This window comes from Sinocyclocheilus grahami, unplaced genomic scaffold, assembly GCF_001515645.1.
Source record: "Sinocyclocheilus grahami isolate Dianchi unplaced genomic scaffold, SAMN03320097.WGS_v1.1 scaffold380.1, whole genome shotgun sequence".
Classification (NCBI taxonomy): Eukaryota; Metazoa; Chordata; class Actinopteri; order Cypriniformes; family Cyprinidae; genus Sinocyclocheilus; species Sinocyclocheilus grahami.
The window spans coordinates 85721-106848 of NW_015505559.1; the positions used below are offsets into that span (position 1 = coordinate 85721).

Consider the following 21128-nt stretch of genomic DNA (forward strand, 5'->3'; position numbering starts at 1 on the left):
GGCTGGGGGGCCACGTACAATGGGCTTGCAGTGTCAGGGGTTTGGAGGGGGCCCCAACTGCACTGGCACATCAATTGCCTCGAGTTGCTGGCAGTGCACCTTGCCCTGAGCCGTCTCAAAAGGCGCTTACGAGGCAAGCATGTACTAGTCCACACAAACAACACAGCGACCGTTGCGTACATCAACCGACAAGGTGGTCTGTGCTCTCGTCGCTTGTCGCAACTCGCCCGCCACCTCCTCCTCTGGAGTCGGAAGCATCTGAGGTTGCTTCGTGCTGTTCACATTCCTGGGCTGCTCAACCGGGCAGCCGACGAGCTGTCCCGAGCTGCGCTCCTGGGAGAATGGTGACTCCATCCCCAGACGGTCCAGCTGGTTTGGAGACATTTCGGAGCCGCTCAGGTAGACCTGTTTGCCTCTCCAGAAACCTCTCACTGCCAGTTGTTCTTCTCCCTGGCCGAGGGAACACTCGGCATGGACACACTGGCACACAGCTGGCCACGGGGCCTTCGCAAGTATGCGTCTTCTCCAGTGAGCCTTCTTGCACAGTTGCTGTGCAAGATCAGGGAGGACGAGGAGCAGGTCCTGTTGGTGGCACCCTATTGGCCTACCCAGACCTGGTTCCCAGAACTAATGCTCCTCGCGACAGCCCCTCCTTGGCCGATTCCTCTGAGGAAGGATTTACTGACTCAGAGACGGGGCACCCTTTGGCACCCACGGCGGTTCTGAGTGACCTACCCCAAGAGGTAGTCAACACCATCACTTTGCCGAGAGCACCGTCTACGAGACACGCCTACGCTTTGAAGTGGAACCTGTTCGTTGAGTGGTGTTCTTCTCGCCGAGAAGACCCCCGAAGATGCCCGATCAGAGTTGTGCTGTCCTTTTTGCAGCAAGGGTTGGAGTGAAGGCTGTTTATGTCGCTACAATCGCTGCTAACCACGACCCCGTAGAAGGGAGGTCGCTGGGGAAGCATGACCTGGTCGTCAGGTTCCTTAAGGGGGCGAGAAGGTTAAAAACTCCACGGCCCCCCTCTATACCCTCTTGGGACCTGACTCTAGTGCTCCCGGCACTACAACAGGGCCCATTTGAGCCTTTGCAGATGGTTGAGCTGAAGTTCCTTTCGATGAAGACTTTGCTCCTGCTGGCATTGGCCTCCATCAAGAGGGTAGGGGACCTGCACGCATTTTCGGTCAACGATTCATGCCTAGAGTTCGGGCCGGCTCAGGTAACCCTGAGGCCCCTGTCCGGCTATGTGCCCAAGGTTCCCGCTACTCCCTTCAGGGATCAGGTGGTGAACCTCCAAGCGCTGCCCTCGGAGGAGGCAGACCCAGTCCTAGTTTTGCTCTGTCCTGTCCAAGCCTTAAGGTGCTACGTAGACCGGACGCAAAGCTTCAGGACCTCAGACCAGCTCTTTGTCTGTCACGGAGGCCAGCAGAAGGGGAATGCAGTCTCTAAGCAGAGGATGGCCCACCGGATAGTGGATGCCATCACCCTGGCTTATCAGGCACAGGGTGTGCCCTGCCCGTTCAGGTTGCGAGCTCACTCAACCAGAAGTGTTGCATCCTCCTGGCCACTGGCTCGTGGCGCCTCGCTGGCGGATATCTGTATCTGGCTGGGCGACCCCTAACACGTTCGCTAGATTCTATAGCCTTTGTGTGGAGCCGGTATCCTCCTGTGTTCTCACCTCAAATGGGTAGAAGCACTGAGAGGCCCCGGCTTCGGGTCGGCTTGCTAAAACCACTCCAGAGAGTCCATATAGTAGACCCTGTTGTGTTCCTCCATCCCCTCGGCAGCCAGACGTGGCGGAGCGTCCGGCGCCAGGCCTTCACTCATTGAATCCTCGAGAATCGGTAGAAGGCTGGGTTCCATATGTAAGACCTAAGTGGATCCCATATGTGTAAAGTCCACGGTATAGCCTTGAGCCCGTGTTTCCCCGGCAGACATCTGCCATTCCAAGAGGGTTACCGGCTCGGCTCCTCAGCAAAAACCTGAATATGCGCTGCATCTGCTGCCTACTTATACTCACGCTGTGATCAGCAGCAGCTGGATTCAATAAGCGCATGCCAATGTGCATTGGCTCGTTTAGTTTACACTCAAAGTAGATTGGTCTCTCTAAGCGAGATCCCAATTCGTTGGTCATCCGACGTGACGTCTCCGTTCCCTCCTTCAGGGAACGAGGGTTACCATACATAACCGAGATGTTTCTCATGTGCAACTATTCAAATGATCATCTAGCGATCAGTTGCTGTATATATGTTAAATAAAACAGAATTGCGAAAATGCTGAAAAGTTTCAAATACTTTTCTGTTATAAAATCTGCTAATGCTAATAAAATCTGCTAATGCTTCAGTAAAACCAGTCCAACCCACGAACACAAGTTGAGACATGTTTGGCCCTTTTAGCTGCTCAAATAGACCAGTTACAATTCTGAAATGATGTACTTCATATTTAATGTGCTGCCACTTTAAAAAATATAAATAATAAAACTCTAAATCAAGAGTGTGAAACATTGGACAGAGTGGTGTAGCAACCATTATTTTTGTTAGCAAATTAGCAATGAGCAAGTTACTAAATGGTCGTCATAAACAGCCTACTATATTACATAAGGTAAACTTGTTTATTTAGATTATTATTGATAATAAATGTAACTTTTTATTGAACGTACAACAGAGTCATGTGACACTGAAGACAGGAATAATATCTGCTAAAAATTCAGCTTTGCATCACAGGAATAAATTATACTTGAAATGTATTCAAATAGAAAATAGTTATTTAAAATTGGAATAATATTTCACAATATTACTATTTTTAATGTATTTCTTAATTGGATAAATGCAACCTCGATGAGCATAAGAGACTTCTTTCAGAAACATTTAAAACATTTTACTGACCCAAAACCTTTGAATGGTAGTTTTTAAAAAATATCTGTTTAGCATTATATCATGCAGTAATAACAAAATATAAAGTGTTGCCAATAGTAACATTCAGTATTGCTGCCACACTGTATGTGTGTGGCGTTTGGTCTCAGAGATGTGAGAAGAGAACGAGGAATGACCCAATTATTCCTCCCTCACTGCCACCTCTCTCCTCCCTTCAGAGGCCCAGAAAGAGGTGGAGGAAAAAAAAAGTTACTCTTGTCCCACTTTTCCATGACCTGCTTTTTTGTCTTTCGAGCACTAGAAGGAGAAGTGCAGTAGTCCACTGAGGCAGAAATTAGGACAATGAAGCCTCTTTTTTTTGTTGTATAATGTGTGTTTGCAGCAAACAGCATCATCCCTATGTGTCCTTATCATATTGAAAAAGCACTTTGTGCCTTTGCAGCCACATAAACAGAAAATTAAATTCCTTGTGTCATATCCGGACCAGAATTCATTTGTGCTCCCATTTATCTATTCATCTTTTGTGTGTCTGTAAAATGTAGGTGACCCTCTCAGACATAATTGATGCTTTACTTGAGTGTTTCCATGCTTTACTGCTGGAGCAGTCTTAGATAGATCCGGTCACATGACATACAGTGGACCATAAAAGTCTGGGGCAAATCTGTGAAAATACAATTTTTTTTTATTTTAGCAAATGTGTTACATTTCTTCAGTACAAATTATTATATTACATTAAAAAAAATGGAATTAGTACTTATAAATAAATAACACCTTTTACATTTCTGCTGTTTATTCTGCTTTCTATTCTAGAATGTCTATTCAGAGTCACATGATTCAGTCAGATTACATGATCAAAGTAAGATTTTTTTATCAAGGATGCATTAAATTGATCAAAAGTGACAGAAAAGACTTTTATAATTATACAAAAAAAAGAATCAAATAAATGCAGTTCTTTTGAAATTTCTATTCAACAAAGAATGCTGAACAAAACAAAATGTATCACAGTTTCCACAAAAAATGTTAAGCAGCACAACATTGCTAATAAGAAATGCTTCTTGAGCAGCAAATTATCATATTAGAATGATTTCTGAAGGATCGTGTGACACTGAAGACTTAAGTAATGATGCTGAAAATTCTGCTTTACATGACAGGAATAAATCACATTTTAAAATATATTAAAATACTAAACAGTTCTTTTAAATTGCAATAATATTTCATAATATAAAAATTTTACTGGATTTTTAATCAGTTAAATGCAGCCTTGATGAGCAGAAGAGATTTCTTTCAAAAACATTTTTAAAAAATCTTTCCGGCACCAGACTTTTCAATGGTATCGTTTGTTTTAATATATATATACTGTATATTAATTAATGTGCATCCATGCTGTCATTTTCTTCCTGGTAAGATGGCAGGCAAAGGAAATGGGTTATAGAATAAAAATAGAAATTGTAATGCGTAAGCGAGCAAAATATTCTTGTGCACATATGAACAGTTTCTCTAGGGCACGAAAAACTTTCTTGTGTACATGCAAAAGTCTGTGCAAGAAAATCTATGAAAAAAACCCCTGAGAAAACAAAAATATTTACAGATGACTGAGCTATATGCCAAATATAAAGCTGAAAATAATGCTGTATGAACCATTTATGTTAAATATGGTCTGAAAATCTACTGCGAGGTTTGGAAATTTGAGTCTGGAGAAGAATGGGATTTTGAAATGGAAAATGTGTAGGAACCCTGTAAATGATGTCAAACCTAATAAGGCATGTCTAAAGGTGCATTTTTCTTTAACATATTAATGAAATATAAGAATGAAAGAGAGAATTACATTTAAGAACCCCAATTATAGTTAATTTAATAAACCAATGAGAAATTATTTTAATTTCAGCCGTACTAATTTCAGTTACTCTCACAAAGCTGTCCTGTAGCTTCAGAAGAGTTGAAATAATAGTGCATGACTAATGTGGACTACTTTTATGATATTTAATGGTGCTGTTTTTTTGTTTGTTTTTTAGGAACATTACAGTATAAATCACCATCCACTTCCACATACTCTAATATTCTGCTTAACATCTCCCTTCGTTTTTATTGAAAGAAAATGATACAGGGTCGGAATGACATGAGGATGAGTAAATTATGACATATTATTTTCATTTGAAGGCGATCTATTTCTGATCTATGTTCTTACTTTGTTTACAGGGCATTGGGAAAAACAAGACTGTTACTCGATTCTTGCATCTCATGAACAGGCCGAGAGAATATCATCAGCTTCACAGGTAAAGTCCCTTGAGTTTTCCTCAAAAAGCCTCAGAGATGTCTCAGAGAGGAAGACCTATTATCAGAAACTACTCTCCTGACTCAATTAGAACCTGGTCACGAGGCCACACCGGAAATGATCCATATCCACTGACATCACATGCACCTTTTCATCATTGGTGAATAACTGAGTAATGTATCCTCTTTGTATATGAATAGAACAGAGAATAAAAGAGAGGACACCTTTATTTATCAGAACGATAAACACCTGGACACGGATGCATCATACAAGTGTTTTCTATTAGGAGGTGAAGCTTCCTTTTGCAGACTCACCAAGTGCCTAAAATAAAAAGATCTCCTCCCTGAGGCTCGAGTGAGCTATTTTAATCCTGTTAAATTAGGACACGTGTCGACAGGGCAGAGAGAACTTTTAAGTTGTACTTTTGCCTTTGAAGAACTACAGTTAAAGGAGTAGTTCTCTTTTTACATTTTGCCACCCTTAACCTTGTTCCAACCCCGTTATTATTTTTCTTTCTTCTGTGAATCATAAAAGTAGATGTCTTCTTTTGACAATCCCTCTTAATAAAGTGTCAAAAAGAGCAGAAAATGTTCAAAAAGCTGTAGTTTTATTTCGGTTCTCATCCGGTCCCTTTTAATTCTTCCTAGTGAGATAAAATACGGGGGGCTCGTCCGGGATATTTTGAGCTATAACTCATCCGGCAGATTACTGTGTAAATATCAGTGCCATTTAGGTTATGCAATTCATTGTTAAAGATGGGATACATCACTTGTGATACTGTGCTGAATAAAGTATAAATTTATTGACAAGACAAAGCATAACATGCTTATAACAGGGCTCTCGCAGTCATTGAATATCCTGAAATACAATATCAAATCAGGATATTAGCATGATTTCTGAAGGATGGACAAGACAACAAAATTACATTTTAGAATATTAAAATGGAAAACAGTTTTTTTTAGAACGTAACAATATTTCGCAATGTCAATGTTTTACTGTATTTTTGATCAAATGAATGCAGCTTTGGTGAGCATAAGAGACTTCTTTCAACCCCAAAAAAAAACAAAACACACTTTTGAAAAGGCATGAAATTCAATAAAATCTTATTTTTAAAAAAACTACAGTACATATGCATTTTTAGTCATCCTCTGCAAATATTTAATCTGACAGTTTGTTCTTTGTGAGTGCAGTCTGATTTTTTTTATCCGTTCATCACAAACGACTTGAAAAGTCATGGAAACTTATGTCACTGTGTCTAACCCATCTATGAGGTGCAGAGGTTGAAGTCATCTTGAAAGTTTCTTCTTGAAAGTTAAACCAAAGTCAAACTCGCATGCATTATGGTCTGGTTAGCGATTATGGAAGTCTTAAATTAGCCTAAAGTAATCACTTCAGGGATTAACCCTTCCACTAAGCCCGCAGAGATATGTGTCACATTTCAAACCTGCACAAGAACTCGAGAGCGCTCTGTCCATCACACTGAATTGAGGCCAGTTTACTTTATACTTCTATAGGACCCATAAGTATGAATCCACAAATCATCTCACTCTCTAGAGATATTAGCAATGATTTAACTGTGAACAGAATCTCCATTTACTGTACACGTGTGATGTTTCATGACAAACGCAGTCTAAGCTCTGATCTTGTATGCTTCAACAGAGACACTACAGTCCAGACTTTAACGCTGCAGCCCTCTGAGAGATGGCATCATCATCTATGAAGACTCTCCATTGGTCAGTATTCACCTCTAACATCGTGGCTCTGTTTCAAATATAGTGAGCTTCTTACACAAACATCACAGAGACGTCTATTTGACGTCTGCATTTCCATCTGCAAGACGTATTTTTTTTTAGAGTGTTTGCTCATCTGCAATACGTGTATAGGACGTTTCCTATCAGATGTCAAATAGACGTTTATAAGATGTCTTTAAGATGTTCATGATTTAGAATGTATATAAAACTGACGTCTGAAAGATGTCTATCAGATGTTTGTACACAGCAGATGCTTTCCAGATGAAGCGATCTTTAACAGACATCTTGCAGACATACGTGTGCTATCTGGGATAAGTTTACTCTCAACGTTAAAGAGTCTTTTTTTTTTTTTAAACAGGGGTTTTCAAACTTTTTGATGCTATGGACTCCCAAATATAATGATCCCTTGTTAGGGGCCCTTTTCCTGAGATATAAAGACAACTTTGTACTTTCATGTATAAACACCCGTTTACATTGTGTATAGTAGTGAAATGTTTGGTGTGATATTATAAAAAAACTAAATTAAATAGTTGAAGTAATAATTAGCATTTATATTACCTTTACTAAAGCACATAGTTAAAATATATTTCTCCCATTCATACTAATACAAGTACAACTAATACAACCGTCTTATATATACAATATTTGACCCTAGTTTGAAAACCCTGTTCTAAGAACTCATCAGAGGAGGCAATCCCAGAATGCATTGCAACATATTTTAATCAATAAACACTTAAGAGTATTAAGTTGTTAGCTCAACGACACACTAAAGGTGCGGTCACATTTACCGCTGCTTGGTGAAATTTCCAATAGGAATTTGTGCAATTGGGAGTTTCACACAAGGACAAAATAGTTGCACATGCAAATCCCACTCACTTGGTTTGCAAGTGACTTCTGTGAGAATTGTGTATTATACATCGTTATGCTATTGACAATAGACGGTAACACAGAACTCTACTGGAATCAATTCCATCTCTTTTACGCTTCACCTGAGGAGCTGTATTTGTATGACATGCAGTTGAGGTTTCATTCCCCTTACGTTACGTGGTTCAAATCCTTTTTTTTTTGCTCATATGTGACCCAGATCTGTCCCCCCCCCACACCCCCCTCATAATAGTGTGAATGCTCCAAACACATGGAATCTGATCTTTTCAATTATGATTTGGGCCACTTTCATATGTGGTACTAAATCAGATACAGGTCTGATGTTTTGCAATGTGACCTCAATCTGAACAGTCTTATGGTAATTCATGCAACTTTTACATCACTCTAGATCGACATTCGTGCCAATTCTGCATTGATGGGAGTCACTCCAATTTTTTTACATAGTGGTAGTTCTTTGGTCACTCTATAATATGTAATATGAGAAGCAGCCATGATGGTAGTCAGTCGAGGGACAGTGAGGTGTGAGTATTACGGCGACAGCTCTATACAAGCAAAACTTGAGGAATCATATTGTAAATATTGATCTCCTCATATCTCCTCTTTGTCTCGTTATTGCCTGTGTACAAATTTTCTGGCTTCCATGGCACATCACCTTACAAACGTACATATAAACATTGACTTCAGTGGCTTTCCATATGACAGCATGCTGCATGCTTTGTTTGTTTGTTTTGAACATACAAGACAGTTCAGGACTGTGATCAGTTCACACTCAAATCTGATACTGGCCACATTTCAAAACATAATGTCAACGGCCAAACAAAAATGTAAGCTTCACCCCCTCCGTGGTTCTGGGTGTCCTGTGATCTCCTGAAAATCAGTCATGTGAAGTGTAAACTTTGCATAGTGATATTTATACATCTATCAGCAGATGGTCCGGACCACTGTTCCAGCGAGGACAAACACGTTGCCAGCTCACACCCGGAGGACGCCCAGCACAGACGAGGGAAAAAGTGTTAAAAATTAATGAATGACCTCGAGGACAGTGTGTTATAATCCTCCACGCTGAAGTCAGCCTGATGTTTTGTTAGCATGATGGTGCCATTTAGACGCGTTGTTTGTGAAGCAGGGTCGCGGGTGTTCTCTGCAAAAGGCTTTTAACGATGTCTCTGCTCGATACAAGGTGGAGGGAGATGAAAAGCCGACTGTGATTCGGAGTTTGGCCCCTCAATTAGCACCCAGCGGTTTGCAGCTCTCAGGGTATAAATAGTCTTTAGGCTTTGAAGCCCTTTCTGACGCCTCATCTGATATCAATGCTTCTAAATGGTCACGCATTGTGCCGGGCCAACAGATAAAAGCAACAATAAAACACCCCTCATTCTCCACAAACTACCTTTCAGCTGTGGGTTGTAAATAACAGGCACTAATGTCACCTACATGTCAGAGGTGATGAAAACAAGCTGAACGTGGCTATAATCTTCAGCTCTCCATTAACTCCGATCCTCTTTGCTGTTAAAGATGATCTGTAGATGGAGTTGCAATGGTTCAAATATGGCAACAGGAAAGCGTGGAAACCGAACTGTATATCAGCGCCTATTCTGTATGGGAAGCTTTTGGCGCCTCATGATTCAGATTGAATTCAATTCAGCGAGTTACAGTTTGATTCCATTCAGTTCATCAACATTGTTTTTTACAACATCATAGGAGTTAACGTGAATCATGGCCAAATTAAATTAAATGAAAGATTTTACTTAAAACATTTTAGTTCAGGTTGGTTGTCTTCTTTAAGGTGTCAAACAATTGTACACTTGTTTTTACATCCAAGAGGTTAGCCAATCAAAAGAGGGTAGTTTACATATAAAAAAATTTAAAGGTACACTACCATTCAAAAGTTTGGGGTCTGAGAGATGTTTTAATGTTTTTGAAAGAAGTCTCTTTTGCTTACCAAGTCTACATTTATTTGGTCAAATATGCAGTGAAAACAGTAATATTGTGAAATATTATTTCAGTTTGAAATAGCCGTTTTCAATTTGAATACATTTTAAAATGTAATTTATTCCTGTGATGCAATGCTGAATTTGCAGCATCATTACTCCAGTCTTCAGTGTCACACGATCCTTCAGAAACCATTCTAATATGCTGATTTGCTGCTCAAAAAAAAATTCTTATTATTATCAGTGTTGAAAACAGTTGTGCTGCTTAATGTTTTTATGGAAACCATGATACATTTTTCCAAGATGCTTTTTTAAATAGAAAGTTAAATAAATATGTATTTATTTGAAATATTTTGTAACATTGTAAATTTTGCTGTCACATCTAATTAGTGCGTCCTTGCTGAATAAAAGTATTTATTTCTAAAAAAAAAAAAAAAAGAAAGAAAATCGCACTGACCCGAAACTTTAGTGTATAGCAGTAGCCTGAAGATAGAAAATGGTTGTTTTAACTACATTAGTGAAGTGAAGTGAAGTGACATGTGGCCAAGTATGGTGACCCATACTCGGAATTAGTGCTCTGCATTTACCCATCCAAAGTGCACACACACAGCAGTGAACACACACAAACCGTGAACACACACCCAGAGCAGTGGGCAGCCATTTATGCTGCGGCGCCCGGGGAGCAGTTGGGGGTTTGGTGCCTTGCTCAAGGGCACCTCAGTCGTGGTATTGAAGGTGGGAGAGAGTGCTGTACATTCACTCCCCCCACCTACAATCCTTGCCGGTACGAGACTCGAACCCACAACCTTTGGGTTATGCGTCCGACTCTCTAACCATTAGGCCACGACTTCCCTGTTTTCACCATCCCCACGACACCTGATTTTGGTGCAAGAAACGAGGATCAAACGCATTCCATGTCACAAACCCATCACTGACAGGAATCCTTCTTCGATATCCACAGATCCACTGGAAGCAGCCGGAAGACCTAATGCCATTCCCATGCATCCAGACTTCCGCATTATTGTTTTAGCAAACCGGCCTGGCTTTCCGTTTTTTGGAAATGACTTTTTTGGAGCACTTGGTAAGACTTATATATTATGCAGAATGCCATGAATGGCCAATCAGAATCAAGGATCCCATAAAGCGATGTAATACAATAATTATGTAATACCGTTTCTTTTTTTGATGATTTAACGATTTACTCTTTCAGATCAATTCTGAGCCCTGGCTGAATTATGTGACTCGGGTGTTGAGGAAAACTTGTAGAAAATTTGAACGAAAATGGAATAAAGACGGGTTACATATATTTTTTGAAATGTTACTGGAGTCTCTAGCCAACTATCAGAATGCTGTAAAGATGGCTTAAAGAAATGATTTTGCAGAAATAATTACAAAAAATAGTGGTAAGCCGCAAGTTCTATTTAATATAATAAATTCTGCACTTAATCCAAAATCTGATTTGTTTTCTGACCCTCCAATTATTACTTGTGAGGACTTTTTGGATTGTTTTGTTCAAAAGATTTCCGATATCAGATCTTCGTTGTTCGCCTACCATCTGTTGGTTTTGACCATTTTGAACTTATTTCTCTGCAATCATTAGCTAACGTAATCAGCCAGCTGAAACCAACTGATTGTGCACTTGATATCATTCCAGCTAGGTTAGTGAAACAGGCATTTGATGTTCTTGGCCCCAGTATTTTATCTATAATAAATAATAGCCTTTTAACAGGAGTAGTCCCTAATCAGTTTAAACATGCTGTTGTTCAGCCACTTTTGAAAAATACACATTTGGATCCTGCTGTTGTATCAAATTATCGGCCAATCTCAAAGTTACCTTTTCTATTGAAGGTTTTAGAGAAGGTGGCTTTTAATCAGTTACATACTTTTTTGCTACAAAATTATTATTAATATATTTTTTATTACTATATAAATAAAATATTAATTATTTTCTGTAAATGTTGGTCAAGATTATTCACAACCTGTTTCTTTACTTTGTGGGGTTCCACAGGGGTCCATTCTCGGCCCGATTTTGTTTTCTTTGTGTATGTTACCCCTTGGATCCATTTTTTGTAAGCATGGAATCTCGTTTCACTTCTATGCAGATGACATGCAAGTGTATCTTCCTCTGCAAAAGAATAGTAAAAAGCAAATAGAATCTTTGGAGCTCCAAATAATTTATCTGATTTGGGCAGTTTAGCCCCTTTTTGTAAGCCAGTAGTGCAAAATTTAGGAGTTCTTTTTGATAGTGATCTCAAGATTGAAAAACAGATTTATTCTGTGGTTAGGTCCTGTTTTTAACACTTGAGATTAATAGCCAAGGTGAAACCATTTTTGTCCATGCGTGATTTGGAAAAAGTAATTCATGCCTTTGTATTCACAAGGTTAGATTACTGCAACTCATTATATGTTGGCATTAATAAATCATTGCGAGGCTTTTGACAGGTTCTCGTAAGAGAGATCATATTACTCCTGTTCTGAGTTCTTTACAATGTTTACCGATCCCTCATAGAATTAATTTAAAAATTTTGGTTTTTGTCTATAAATCATTGCATAGTAGGGTTCCATTGTACTTGGTGGAACTGATTGAGAAATATGAGCCAAAACGGTCTCTAAGGTCAGCTGACCAGCTGGCTTTGATGATTCCTAGAACTAAATGGCGAAGTGGAGATCGAGCTTTTGCAGCGATAGCATTTAAATGCATTAGCATTTAATGGGGTATAGACATTTCTCTGTATATTGAAATTGTGGAGTTTATTTCACTGTCATTTTATTGGGGTTTTAGTGTTGTGTTTTATGTTTGAGACGGTTTTATTATGTGTTTACATATTGTACAGCACTTTGGTCAATGGTCGGTTGTGTGAAAGTGCTCAATAAATAAATAAAAGAAGAAAAGATGAAGAGGTTTTTAATAATATGATGGAAGGTAATGGTGAGAGAGGGTGAATGGTACATGAGCACCAACTGCACATCTCTAACAGGCAGTCTATTAACTTTGCTGGTTCTGTGTTACGCAGACACCTGTGATCATTAACAGCAAATGTGGAAGGAGTCATCACTATGGAAATATTGTGAATATTGCAATATTGTTATTATGTTTATTTAAAATGTGCCATTAGATTGGTTTCACGGTCCTTCTTTGTCTTGTGTCTTTTGAGTTTATCGGAGAGTTTAGAGCAGTGCTTCTCCATCTGTTTTGCTCGATATGTATCGGGGGTATGCAAATATATTGTAATTATTGTTATGTGCAAATCTGCTTTTTAAACAAATCAGTTTCATCAGTGATTCAATGACCGACTTAATCGACTTAATCAGACTAAATCAATCAGTTTGAATGAATAACTCAATGACTCAACTCATTAAGACAGTAGCTGTGTCCGAATATGGCTACTTTCATACTATGCAAGTTTTCAGTTTTTTTGTCAATATTGCACACCGCTAAAGTCACAAATGTATTTGTTTAAAGGTGGAGTGTGTCATTTTTGCAGCAATAGTGACACAAAATACAAAGTTCTGTCACGGAACTCTAGATGGTGCAGGCCGATTTCTAACATATAATAATATCATCATTCACATGGCGCAGCTTATTGGTTTCTTTTTGCATCAGCAACCAATGAGCTTGCTGCTCAAATGCTCAGCTAGTGCTAACATTAGCAGTTGCAACGCGTTTCAGAAACCCTCCCCCTTCCCTTGCTCCACCTGTATAGATCTGCTACGGGGTAATTTCATGTATGTTATATATGGGGGTTATTTTATATATGTTATTACATATATTGCACAGCAGCAGTATTTCCTACATGCTCACAGCAGCGTGTCTGTGGATATATTGGCAGTAGCAAGTTTCGGTACTTGCTCTGCCGCAGCTGCAGTGTAGCAGATGTATTCCACCAAGATCAAACACATTAACATTGCCATATATATTACCATAACTTTCCTAAAGTCATGACAGAGATAGAATTGCAAAATGACAGGTGGCCCTGCCCTAAACTCACACCATTGGATGAGCCAGTGTTATTATGTCTAGGCCAGTTGGACTGCTCAAATGAACATCAGTTTGATTTCTAGGATCATAAAAATGGCAAACTTCACCTTTAACAGATGCTTTGATCTCATAAGCTGCTTATTTCATTGAAGGTGCAATAGAATAAACCCTAAACATGCTTGAATTCAGACTCCGAAATAACTGAAACTGAAAACTTGATTTCTAGCATCTGGTTAGTGTATTTAAACGACATGAAAGATTTCGGACAAATTCCAATCGGAAGTGAGCACCACTATCCTGTTCTTTCATAAAGAGCAGAGCACTTAAAGTGGGAAATCTGGAGAGAGTGGTTGTTTGGTACAGACTTGGCAAAGGGAGCAGTTAAAACAACATCATTTTCTCTGGAACGGCCTTTGTGTGGCATCCATGTTATATCTGTCCAAGTGCTCTTTCACTGTTTGGAATTTGTACTTTATCTGATTATCAAGAGTGAGTCATCCGCATTATATAACAACAAATATATGTCTCATTCAATAACGGTCATTTTATTTGCTCAGTGTTTTATATTATATACTTTCAATAAAGGAAATTATTTGTTTCTTCTGTCTCATATTTGTCTTATTTCACTTGCTTTTGAGTGTTTTGCCATCTGGTATATACAATTTGTTATATTTTATACCAAGTGAAGAAACAAATATTTCCTTTTGAATGATATAATCACCTTTTTAGGAAGTATTTGAAATTATTTGGTCAAAAATGCAGTAAATGCAGTAATATAAAATATTTGTACAATTTTAAACAACTGTTTTGCAATTTATTGCTGTGATGCAAAGCTGAATTTCAGCATAATTACTCCAGTCTTCAGTGTCACATGATCCTTCAGACATCATTCTAATATTCTGATTTGCTGCTCAAGAAACATTTCTTATTATCAATGTAGAAAACAGTTTCGTTGCACATTTTTGTGGAAACCGTGATACATTTTTCAGGATTCTTTGATGAACAGAACATTCAAAAGAACAGAATTTATGTGAATTAGATATATTTTGTAACATTATAAATGTCTTTACTGTTACTTTTGATTAATTCAATGCATTCTTCAATAAAAGTTTTTTTTAGTTTAAAAAGTTTAAAAAGTCCCATTGACCCCAAACTGTTCAATGGTAGTACATTGATACATTACATTAAAAGGGTTTTAACGCTCTATTGTATTAATATTTTAGGGGAATGATATATCATCCCATCTGTTTGAATTGCAGAGTAGTGCAGTAATGTTTTCTCTGGGAATAGTTACTGAGCAATAACCAGATGTGCAACTACAACCTTCCTGAATGTCAATGAACTCCAGCCCCACTACAGAGACAGCAGAATGAAACAGTGACCACCTGCACATCATTTTCCAAATCATTGTCCAAGTTTTCATTAAATTGATGTGCATGTAAACAGAGATTTTGAAAAATCTTGGTGTGACCGTCAGCTTTTGCTTAACCCTATAAAAGGACACAGTTTAAGTTTTTGTCATGATCAATATGTTGTCATAATCGGTGTAAGATTTAAATTTCATGTCTTTGGCAAAAAGCCAATCACCAGATTCCCTTTTCCCAGGTTACCATTGCCAGACTGCTACTGGACAAATACTGCTACTGGACCATCAGTCAGGGTGGAAGAACACGACGAAAGCTGCTGTGTCCAACAGAGTCTCATCGCATCGATATCAAGGTATCATAACCCTTTCTATTTCCAATATTTTAAAGTTGATATTAGCCTATTGCTAATTTGAAACTAATTTGATATTTTTGGTTCTCCTCAGGGCCCAGTGTTTCTGGGGGTTCAGATTTATCCTTCTGAGAGGCACGAGTCCAGATCTGTGAGCTTCACTGAGGAACAGGCTCACTAACAGATTCCCATGAACGAGGTCAACATTGTCTGCGATGTCACCACTGTTAACGGTAGGCCACGACTAAACGGTGATGATATTGCAGTTAGTCTCATGTAGCCAGACCTAAGATCCAATGAATCTGGATTTAGAAAGTCTTGTGAATTTTATTTTGAAAGTGAGTCATTGTTTTCCCTCATGGATTCCATTTATGTGGCCACATGTAACCCTGTACCACTGTATGCTATGAAGGAGAAAGGAGACTCCGTCCAGTGCATTGAGCTCTATGACATCTTCCCCCGGACCATCAGTGGAGTCTGGCAGCCCTTTGTCTCTGTGGTGACACTGGGCAACCCGCTTCAGGACCAGGTGGTGCTCCATGAAGAACAGGTGTGTGTGTGTGTGTGTGAGAGAGTGTGAACCCGCTCTTCTACAAGGACACTTCACATGAAAGCGTTGCCGTCCACTTTGGCCATTAGCGATCCATTTACAGGTGTCATTCCTGCCCTGAGGTTCATCTGAGATGTGCTGTTATTATCTGAGCATGGAAACAGAAGATCATCAATAGATGCATCATTTCCACCAAACCTGTGAGGGGAAAACAATGTCTAATAATAGCGGATGGAAATAGTAAATGGTCACAGATCAAAACAAGTTTGAGGCAGAGTTTTGAGCTAATAGATGCACCGTAGTCTACCGAGATGTGATGTTTGTGCAATTATACCATTTGGTGTTTTTTTATTTTTTTTATTTTTTTTATTTTTTTAAATAACATGTTAAACAACATCTTGAGGTATACTGAAGCCTGCACATTATCAACTGTACTTTGCTGGATGTTGTTGTCACTATGTTTATAGGCTTTGTTTTTCCTTAGTTCAAATTTAAATGGCGACCTTTGGTAGATTTAAAATTGTTTTTTTTTTAAATATACTTAAAATCTTAATCATGGTTTACCAAAACACACATTTAAAGGGATAGTTCACCCAAACCTTAAATCATTTGCTCACCATCATGTCCTTCCGTAAGACTTTGTGCAATTATACCATTTGGTGTTTTTTTATTTTTTTTATTTTTATTTATTTATTTTTTTTTTTAAATAACATGTTAAACAACATCTTGAGGTATACTGAAGCCTGCACATTATCAACTGTACTTTGCTGGATGTTGTTGTCACTATGTTTATAGGCTTTGTTTTTCCTTAGTTCAAATTTAAATGGCGACCTTTGGTAGATTTAAAATTGTTTTTTTTTTAAATATACTTAAAATCTTAATCATGGTTTACCAAAACACACATTTAAAGGGATAGTTCACCCAAACCTTAAATCATTTGCTCACCATCATGTCCTTCCGTAAGACTTTCGTTCATCTTTGTAACACAAATGCAGGTTTTTTTAATGGAATCTGAGAGATTCTGTTCCTCCTTTGAAAGTCTGCACAACCGAAACTTTGACTTTTCAAAAAGTTCATAAAGACATTGTAAAAGTAATTTGCATTCATGCATAGAGCTCATCAAATATTACAAACAGAAGTTCAAATGTGCTTACTTGATGTGCGAGAACCAATGAGGTTTGTTCATGCATGCCACACAAGTGCATTTGAACTTCCATTTACCATATTCGATGTGCTCTATGTATGCATGTTGATCAGTGTTTATATGTAAATAAAAGCCTAAATTAAAGCTGTTTGTCATATAAAGCAATTGTGTCTCTTCAGAACACATGGGTTAAATCGCTCGATTCGAGTACTTTTGTAATGTCTTTGTGTAACGGTTGCACGGACGTTCAAAGGAGGGACTGAAATTTCTCAAGTTTCATTAAAATATCTTCATCATTTTGGGGGGGACTATCCCTTTAATTTAGTTTTACACAACCATTTTTGTCTCTGAGCATTAAAAAATAAAATAAGCTGTTTTTGATACTGTATATCTTTAAAGGAATAGTTCCCCCAGAAATGAAAATTCTGCCATCATTTACTCACCCTCATGTTGTTCCAAATCTGTATACGTTTCTTTATTCTGCTAAATGCAGAAGAAAATAGTTTTACGAATGTGGGTAACCAAACATTAGACGATACCCATAGTATGGACAAAAATACTATGGAAGTCAATGGCTACCATCAACTGTTTGGTTACCAACCTTCTTCAAAATATCTTATTTTGTGCTCAACAGAAGAAAGACACACATACAGGTTTGTAACAACATGTGGGTGAGTAAACAATGACAGAATATAATTTTTTGGGTGGACTACCCCTTTCACTTACATAATAAGGTACCAAACCAAAAACCAGAAAGAAATCTAATAGGAATTTACTTTCATACAATGCAGCTGGTGTGTATTAGAGTCGAGCCTGGAGGAAACCTTAAAACACCTGTTAGCAGTGGAAAAAGGGGTGTAAGATCTAATAATCTTAAACTTAATATTTTTTGTTGACATTAGCCAGCATACAAAATGTGCAAGGTGTTTGCCCACAAGAACTGGCTTCTCTTCTGCAAAGAAAACGGGTAGGTTACTGTCCCTTAATCATTTGTGTACATGCCACTCTTACGCTCTGTTCTGAAACCTAGTGAGCTGCCTATATCGGTAGCATTTTTAGTTTTCAAAGCAAAGCATCTCTTGTCCAAATTTTAAGACAACATGCATATTTCCTTACAATTCCAGAATGCACTTCAACAAAAACCTGCATAAGATGTCTGATGAAGTGATAAAATTAAAAAGACAGACAAGACAATTATTTAGTCTAATTACAAAAACACAAATTTGTATGCTATGAATGTTGAGGCACCATACTTTAGCTTAGAAACATGCTGACAAGTCCGCCATAAGCTCCAGCCTTGAGATAAGAGTCAATTGCATACTTTAAAAATTCCAGAGCAAACTGCCTTCTAGAAATCTCATCATGTGACTTCACTATTCTCAAAACCGAACGATGATTAAAAGTTATTGTTACAGTTATTGTCCTTGGTGTGAACAGGCCTTTAGTCCCATCTGAATCGGTACATAAAATCACAGACATTGAGTTACAGACATACTGTAGCACTGTGAATTACTTTTATAATGTCTTTATGTACTTTTTGAAGCTTGAATATTTTGGTTGTGTGAACGATCAATAGATGGACAAAATGATGAGACAATATTAAAGATATATTCATTTGTGTTCGAAAATTAAAGTCTTATGATTTCGGAACAACATGAAGGTAAGTAAATGATGCCAGAATTTTCATTTTTGGATGAACTATTCCTGTTTAGTTAGGATGTTGTCTTAGAAAGCAGCTGTCTATGTAGGCTATAGACTGCTAGCAGCTCATTAGGTTTCGGATCAGAGCTCTGGTGTCCTGTTCAGGCATGGCCTACTGATTTGCACTCTGCTCTACATGGACAGGAGTCAGCTGGATGTTGTTGATGTGCTAGAAGGTCAGGTTCACACCATTTCCCTCCCCATCAATCTCAAAGCTGTGTTCCTGGTGGCTGAAGACTGCTGGCTTCTTGTTGAGAGCAAGACTGACAGGTGCCAATGAAATTCAAATTCCTTCATATCTTAGTTGTTTGCACACATTGCTCAGCTACCATCATGTGCAGGAAGTTCCTATTGACAAAGCCCATGCACATGGGCACAGAGGACACGGGAGTGTGCCAGCTGCACGCCATCAGTGAAGACGTGGTTAACACCGGCTTTGGCACCAGCTCAGGTGAGCAACTCTTATCGCTTATTGGCCAGAACAGCCAATCAGAAGTGACTCTGCATTGTTGCCATCCAATCAGGGTCACTGAGAGCTCTTCACACTTGTCAGTCACCATCTGTCTTGCATTGGCAAATGTGTCTGTTTCACATCTGCTTTGACTGACATGAAGCCTGGGGGATTTTTAAATCTGACTTGTGTCAGATTCAGGAATTTTGCATGTGAATAAACTTGGTGTCATCATTGATGGCTTGCATGGTAAATATGGTCTCAGATGCTGGTGTACAAAAATGTGCTTGCAAAATTAATCTGTTCACTCTTATTTATGCTTATTGCACTCTCCATTCTCACTCCTAGTGGGCATGCTTTCACTTTAAATTTTTTAGTCAAATCAAGTCACATTTATATTTATATATCTCTTTATATAAAACAGATTGTTTCAAAGCAGCTTCTCAGTAATAAACAGGAAAATAACTTCTTCAAATATGAGACAAATGTAAATTCTGCTGTAAAGCAGGCTCTAAAAGACAATAGTATCATTATTCAACTCAAGTCAGTTTAATGTTGATTCAGTTTACTTCAGTTCGTTATGAAACGAATTAGGGGCCATTCACAAAACACGTTTTTGCTTTGCAGTGGAATGGGAAAAAAACGCAAGGCCTCGAGACGCTTTTTTTAATTTGAACTTGAGCACCACTTTTTGAGAACGCTTTAGTACGCAATGGTCAAACATGTCCGTCTAGTGTGAAAAGTATTGGTATGGAAAAAAACGTTCCGTGTGAACGGCCCTTGTATTCAGCTATAAAGTTCAGTTTAGCTTACTTTTTTTTTTTTGTCAGTGCAATCAAATCAACAATAGTACCGAATATTAAGTGTCTTTTAAACCCCCGTCCCCAACTAAGCAAGCCAATGGCGACAGAAGCAAGAAACCCAAACTGGTGTCAGAAATGTAGAAAAAAAAATATTTGAAAAATCAGTCGAGAGGCCAGTTCTCCTCTGGGCTAAATGAACAAATGCAATTTGTCATTGCTCATAGTTAGGCTGCGGGTTTTCTCCAGATGTTACGATCAATCAGAGTAAAGTACCTCTGCCTCAGAGCGTGACTGTCCACGGAAGAAGCTATTACACTACGTCTGTCGGCTGACAGACAGGTCATGGTTATAAGCCGCTGCCACCTGTCAAGTCAAGTCACCTTTATTTATATAGCGCTTTTAACAATACAGATTGTGTCAAATCAACTGAACAGCATTAATTAGGAAAATAGTGTGTCAATAATGCAAAGTGACAATAGTAAACACTAATTTTTCAGTTAAAGGCAGTTCATCATTGAATTCAGTGATGTTATCATCCAGCTCAGTTCAGTTTAAATAGTATCATTGCAATCATTTGCAATCAAGTCAATGATATCGCTGGAAATGAAGTGTCCCCAACTAAGCAAGCCAGAGGCGACATCGGCAAGGAACCAAAACTCCATCGGTGACAGAATGGAGAAAAAACCTTGGGAGAAACTAGGCTCAGTCGGGGGGCCAGTTCTCCTCTGGCCAGACGAAACCAGCAGTTCAATTCCAGGCTGCAGCAAAGTCACATTGTGCAGAGGACTCATCTGGTTCCTGTGGTCTTGTCCCGGTGGTCGTCTGAGACAAGGTCTTTACAGGGGATCTGTATCTGTGGCTCATCTAGTTGTCCTCGTCTCCGCTGTCTTTCAGGGCTGTAGAGGTCCTTTCTAGGTGCTGATCCACCATCTGGTCTGAATACGTATTGTATCCGAGTGACTGCAGTGGCCACCTGATCTGGATACAGACTGGATCTGGTGGCTATGGTGACCTCGGAATAAGAGAGAAACAGACTAATATTAGCGTATATGCCATTCTTCTAACGATG

General features: G+C 38.8%; 2 long non-coding RNA genes and 1 pseudogene across 3 annotated transcripts; all 3 read left to right on the forward strand.

Moving 5' to 3' along the window:
• LOC107549736 (von Willebrand factor A domain-containing protein 8-like) overlaps nt 1-21128 on the forward strand; it is a 54713-nt pseudogene that overhangs the window by 31195 nt on the left and 2390 nt on the right.
• On the forward strand, nt 4927-10821 carry LOC107549756 (uncharacterized). Of its 2 annotated transcripts, none has more exons than XR_001604597.1 (3): nt 4927-5149; nt 6808-6881; nt 10677-10821. It is a non-coding gene; the product is annotated as an uncharacterized lncRNA (long non-coding RNA). The 2 variants fall into 2 exon arrangements; XR_001604596.1 differs by lacking the exon at nt 4927-5149 and adding an exon at nt 6390-6671.
• LOC107549758 (uncharacterized) lies at nt 15306-15939 on the forward strand. The gene is made up of 3 exons (XR_001604598.1): nt 15306-15413; nt 15505-15643; nt 15823-15939. It is a non-coding gene; the product is annotated as an uncharacterized lncRNA (long non-coding RNA).